A 6,849-nucleotide genomic window follows, 5' to 3' on the forward strand; every position below is an offset into this window, starting at 1 on the left:
CTTGAAATTAGTTAACCTGGAGACAGTGGCACAGAGAGAATACAGGGTTTGTAATTTTTCTTATGTAGAGAATTTGATCTATATTTGAAAGCTATTCAAAGAACAAAAGAAAATGAAATAATACAAGGCTTTGTCAACCTTGGTTGATAGTTCAGGAACTGTACATTAATTTACTGTTTTTATTTGTTAACTAGATATGGATGTCATTGATAAAGCCAGCATTTACCGTCCATCCCCCATTGCAAGAGAATTGTTAGCCGCTAACTTAAATAATTTTGTCAAAACACAAGGACATGCAGATCTCTCTGAATATCAACATGTCCCCATTCCTATCATTGTTTCTAAATACTTTCGCCCCCAAAGTGGAGAAGTTAACATTTTCTCATATTATATTCCATCTGCCATTTTCTTGCCCATTCACTTAACTGGGAGAGATGGGAACTGCTGAGGAAGGTTAAGGAACATGACACCTTAATATTGCATTGCAGTGGAACAATAAACAAGATCTAGGTTGGCATTGGGATGGAAGAGAAGCCTCTCTGTTGGGTTGACTTCCTGAGATTGCAATCTCTGACATTCATGGTTCTGATGATGGGTTACAGATGGGCTTCTGGTACCACTGGCCATGGGCATTTATGTAAGGGTAGGGTATGGCAAAATACTGGTGTGGCCACAAAATTTCCCCTAACTGGATCTTAACTAAATAGGCCATGACAAATTCCCATGTAGCTGTTCAAACATTCTTTTGTAAAGTTAATATGTCAAGCCACAAAATTATAAATGCCAGTATATGCTGGGTTCAAGCTGAGTTAACTTGGATGTATTTAAGAAAATTGAAATTTGCCCTAATCTGAACCATTGCATATGCTTGCAGGAAAGGTGCAAGTGTGGTACCATCCCAAAGCGTGTAGCCTAAAGCCACCATGGTGATTGAAATTGCAGCAATAAATATCAATCTTCCCATCATGACCAATTTCCAGTGAACTGTGGAGCATCAGCAAAGAAGCATTCACACAAGTGGCACACAATATGATCCTAGTTGTAAATGTGCATTCCCCCAGGAATGTAGGTGGGCTATGTGACCCACTTAATCTTGGACCATCTATATCCAAATATTCATCATTGTTAATCACATCTTTTATTTATACATCAATTCCTTCAATACAATGAGGTAGCCACAATACATTTTGACATTAGTTTCATCCAAATAAAATCCCATTTCATCACATAAATGCCAGTGCTAGTAACTGGCAAGCAATTTGTTTTCTGGCATGGGGGATGAGAGGAAGGAAAGCTAAGCTTGGTAAGCAAGTGGGCTGAATGTTATAGCACAGGGGGAGAATTACAAATTCCTGGTCCCTGTTCAAAAATTCAAGCACTAACTGGACACAGTTTGGGCAGAATGAAATAAATCACTCCAGCAATTGTGGACATTGAAGGTGGGGTGAATATTTTATGTGTCATTCTCTCAAGTGATTTTCATTACTTTCTATTAAGTTTACATAAAATAACATAACTTCAGTCACATTGAACAATTCAGCCACACACAAAAAAAACTGCGGATGTTGGTAATCAGAAACAAAAACAAATTGCTGGAAAAACTAAGGCATGGGAAAAGATGTTCAGGCCCTAAAATTATTGGTCTCGATATTGAGTCCTGAAGGCTGCAAGGTCCCCAAAGCAGAAAATGAGATGTTGTTCTTCCAGCTTTTGCTGAGCTTCGTTGGAGCCCTGTAGCAAGCCTGAAACAGAGATGTTGGCCAGGGAACATGGTGGTGTGTTGAAGTGGCAGTCAACAGGAAGCTTCACCCATGTCCTCCCTCCAAACAGACCTTGTCATCACAGGGATTGCCACCATAGCCAGTTCAATGTCAGCTACTAATGGCTCCCATTAGCAGCTATTGATTCTCCCAGGCTGATTTTTGCCCTTGCTTTGTTTGCCCAACTGTGGTTTTCTCTCTCTCTCTGGGCTCCATCGACATCTACTTCCTCCCATCACATCTTCAGCATGTATGTCAATCTTTTCCTAGCTACAATCAGTTCTGAAGAAGGGTCACTGATCCTGAAATGTTAACTCTGCTTTCTCCCCACCTGCTGAGTTTTTTTCCAGCACTTTCTGCTTTAATTTAACAATACAGGTGGCTTGTGGCTAAAAGAAAACACCCATCATGTACAAGTTTCTCAATGTAAATAGCTAGGGTTCCTCATCCCATAATTTTCTTCTTTACCTTTCAAGATTACTGACTGTCATTGGGTTGGGAGTGGGGGCAGATGGCATAGGATGGGGAAATGTACAAATTCTTCTGCTACCAGCAAATCACCTCTGCCTCATTAGATCATTTTTCTGTGCTGGGAGACTTCGAAACATGGAAGATCTCTCTCTTTGCACAACACAACACATGAACACTTCCTGGCATGGTTCACTGGATAGTGATCAGGAATGCTGTCTAATTTTCTCTATTATGGAAGGTGAAGTCAATTGCGGAGTTCCTCTTCTGCACAGATTCGTATGGCAATGAGATCAAGATAATTTACACTGAGAACTAAATGTGGCAATGCAGTAATTCACTAAATACATTGTGCAAAAATATTTTTAACATAAAAGTGCAAAATTGCCATAGTTTGCATTGATCTTTTAATAAAAATATCAGATTATGTATAATTAGCATAAATAAAATTATAATGAACAAGCTGCCATATTAGAAATGGCAAGGAAGTTTTGTATGTGGCTTTAATGATGCTAAATGCAATTAAATGAACTGAGAACATGTTTTTGAGCTCAAGCCATCTAACCTCTTCAAAAATATCAAACATGATTTACAGTTTTCACTGAACCAATGGCATGCGTACAAGTGTGTTTTCTACAATGTTTAATCTTCTCCTTCAATACTAAAAAAAAGCTGCTTATATTTAATAAGCAGTTTGAGTTCAGGTGCACCTATACCATGTGCTGTCTGTAGTACATAAAACAGGTGTACAGCATCACAGAGAGGGGAATGTGTGCTGCATCACTTAGTGGGGTGCACTGGACTGCGTGGAGTGCTTGTTATTCTGTGGCTGAGGCAGGTGCACTATAATCATTGAAAAGCTGCTACTTAGGTCCAATATCTGCTCATGCTTTCTTCTCTCAAGAAATAGGCCATGCAGCAGTAACTTTCCCACCAGAGAACTCAGACATTACAGGGCAACAGGTTGCTTAGTGGAGAGACACTGAGCCCATTGCTGCTCTCATATGACGTCTGCACACACCCAAATTCCTAAATTCAGGAATTCTTGGGTGGCAATCAGAAACAGGGAACAAATGTTCATCAATCAGAAATATGGCCTCCTGGTTCATTTCCCATTGCATCGACTCCCCATCTTAATCCAAGAAGCAATGAAGTCAACTTGGAGTTCTTCTGTTGATTTTACTGAGATTAGCCAATCAAGGGACCACACTGTGGCTTTCTGTTCATTGTGCACTACCATTACTAAATGAGCCTTCAATGAAGCCTTAATGTCCACATCTTAATAACAAACTCAATGAGCAAGCCTTGCAAATCCTAGTTTGAATGTTCTGGTGGAACATTTCAGCAACTCACTCAAGAAACCATGGCAGACAGCAGCGGTGGGGCCAATCAATACTTAGAACAGATTCTTGTTTATTAAAATTGTTTTAACTGAACCAACTATACCAAACATTGTGTGAAACTATTCAACCTTACAAGCCTATTTCACCATTTAGTTGGAACAACGCTGATAAACACCTTAACTCCATTAACGGAGCATGGCTCTATCTTATCCTCAATATCTTATCCAGCAAAAATACAGAGTTCTCAGTCTGGAAAGCTCCAGATGACCCCCAGAAATCACAACTTTCTGGCGAGGTGAGAATTTCAGCCCTTCATGAAATTTTGTTTGAGAATCTCTTACTGATCGGACTTCTGAACAGCCTAGCACTAACTTTACAGTTAAAACCCATTGTACTGGATACTTGAACCACTGTTTCTCTATACCCAAGTGAATTCCTTTGTCATTTTGGACACCTCCAATAAATCACCTCATCATGTTTAACACAAGGGAAAATAAGCCATCGTTGTCCAATCTAGCTTTGTAATTTAACCTTTCAAGCATTTACATTCTGTTTGACTCTGTGTACCTATGTTGTCAGTTTGAACGTACTACGTCAATTAAGCAGCAGCACTAGGTCACCAGGAAATAAAAGCCTAGTCACATTAATAAACAATATATAGTTATAACATGTGACTGGCCCTCATAACTTAACCTTCCAAGTTGTAGTATCATTCTGGTCTGGCAAGTCCAAATATTCTAGATCTACTGTAAGGGGAATAGACTTAAAATAACTAACTAGAGAAACAGCTGCAGACAGTTTGAGTCAGGAGGTCCACAGAAAACTGGGTCTCTTCCAGGATGCATATTCAACATACCTCATCATCCACAAGAACCATTGGTTGCCCTCAGCCAATTCTGTGAAAGCTCTAAAATTTTTTTAAACCTTCTGAAAATCAAATCCGTTTACACAAACAAGTTCCAATTTTCAACATTGCTGTTCTTTATCAAAGCTTGACAGACTATATGCATTTCTACTTCAGGCAATCATCTGGCATTAAGTTCAGGTAATCAGATCCAGTACCCTCTACATTTGTGCTTCTTATACTGGAGCAGCTGCTAGGAAGTGTCTTTTGTAAATATTAGACCTCCACTGCATAAGACAAAATAAGTCAAAGTGGATTATGGACAGTTATTGGGATCATTGGCCTGTGTCATGCTCACCAGCAAAACATTAAACTAAAGATATTAATTTCTTATAAGTTTTGTAGGAAGGGGCAAAATAGCTTTCCCCACAATCCAAACATGTTAACCTTCACTGGATACCATGGTGAGGATGAATAATTACAAGAAAAACAATGTTAAGACAGGCAGCATGTGGTATTATTTCCCCTCTACACTTTTGTGCACTTAGTTCCATTCCACAAGTAGACATAACGTTTTGACGATCGCAGCTTTAATTATTTGTGTGCAGTAAGGCTAAGATTGGTTTGAAATCTGATGGTTTGAAATTTGATCCAACTCATGCTTTGTCCTGGTCACTGTGGGCAATGGAAGGCTGAATGGTGGACAGCTCGAGCTCATACAACATCATTTGCCGGGGGCTGGTGTCAAGATGAACATTCTGACCATCTGAAAAACAGAGAAATGAAGTGAGCAAAGTTTTATTCTCGTATCGATGATGATAAGAAAAAGCACAAGCAAACAAATGCTAACTTCCACAAAAAGAAATTATGAGAATGTTTAGTCAACCAACAACAAACCCATATCTATATTCTGCAATTAAGAATAAGTTAGACACACACTCAAGAGGAAATAAAGGAGGTTTGGTAAATAGGTGAAGTCATTCCCTCCCACAAGTATGGGCACAGTCATTCAATTAGATCATGGCTGATCTGTATCATAATCATTGCTGCTTCTTGCTGAATGTCACTTAACACGCTTGCCCAACAAAGTATCTATCACAGTTTTGAATTTTTCAATTGCTTCTTGACTGTTTCTTGGCTAGACAGTTGCAGATTTCCACCATTCCTTGTGTGAAGTCCATCCTAACATCATCCTCAATCAACCTTGTTGCACTTAAATTTTAGTGGATTTATTTCATGCCCCTTTGCTTTGGGCACCCCACCAGAAGAAAAACGATTCTCTCACTTAATCTGATTGAATCCTTTAATTACTTTAACATCTCCATTAAATCCTTCTTAATTTTTTCTCTTCCAGGGAATACAAGCCTTGGCTATGCAATCTTTATTCACAATTATACCCTTTCGGCTGCTATATTATTCTGCTGAATCTAAGCCATATCCTCTCCAAAATCAAAACATATTCCTGAGGTGCGGTACCATGCAATACGACAAATAAGACTGAACCAGAGCTTTATGAGATGAAAACCGATAGGAAAAGCTCTGTGGAGCATGAACATACATGCATTTAAGGTACATAAAGACCATTTAAACCAAATGACCTACATTTGTCCTATAAATACTCCATAATAGTAAGTGTCGCCCCCTTGTTGTCTTCATTCAGAAAATGGATCTGACCATTTACTATCACTAGAGTTGCCAATTGCTGACGCACTGCTTGAATTCTATTTGGTGGCCAGCTTTTTTGACTGGCAAAAGCAGTTGTTTGGACTCATTGCCATCGGTCTTGTGGCACTGAGTTAATGTACATCAGTAACAATAGAACCCAAGTTGATGATCTTTTGATAATTCCAGACTTTTAGACTGATCACATTCAATAGATATTTTCTTCTTTGAATCAACCCTTAATTAAATGTTAACTTCTAAGACAGTTTCAAAGAAATAGTTAGGAACTTTGAAACTGACCAGTAGCTTTCAAGCTAAAGTTACCAAGAGCTGCAGTATTTTCTGCCAGCCATTCACTACACTTCATAAACTGGCAGCAGTGGAATTATTTTTAGAACATAGAACATAGAACAGTATAGCACAGAACAGGCCCTTCAGCCCACAATGTTGTGCCGACCACTGATCCTCATGTATGCACCCTCAAATTTCTGTGACCATATGTATGTCGAGGAGTCTCTTAAATGTCCCCAATGACCCTGCCTCCACAACAGCTGCTGGCAACGCATTCCATGCTCTCACAACTCTCTATGTAAAGAACCCGCCTCTGACATCCCCTCTATACTTTCCTCCAACCAGCTTAAAACTATGACCCCTCATGTTAGTCATTTCTGCCCTGGGAAATAGAGTCGACAGCCAGAGACTATCTCTACCTCTCATTATCTTGTATACCTCAATTAGGTCCCCTCTTCTCCTCCTTTCCTCCAATGAAAAA

General features: G+C 39.3%; 1 long non-coding RNA gene across 1 annotated transcript in view; it reads right to left on the reverse strand.

The window, feature by feature from the left end:
• Positions 1 to 1,119: 1,119 nt before the first annotated feature.
• LOC122556468 overlaps positions 1,120 to 6,849 on the reverse strand; it is a 24,985-nt gene continuing 19,255 nt past the window's right edge. The window contains exon 5 of the long non-coding RNA XR_006313544.1: positions 1,120 to 5,181. This is a non-coding gene — a long non-coding RNA (uncharacterized LOC122556468). The remainder of the gene's footprint in view (positions 5,182 to 6,849) is intronic.

Source organism: Chiloscyllium plagiosum, chromosome 14, assembly GCF_004010195.1.
Source record: "Chiloscyllium plagiosum isolate BGI_BamShark_2017 chromosome 14, ASM401019v2, whole genome shotgun sequence".
Lineage (NCBI taxonomy): Eukaryota > Metazoa > Chordata > Chondrichthyes > Orectolobiformes > Hemiscylliidae > Chiloscyllium > Chiloscyllium plagiosum.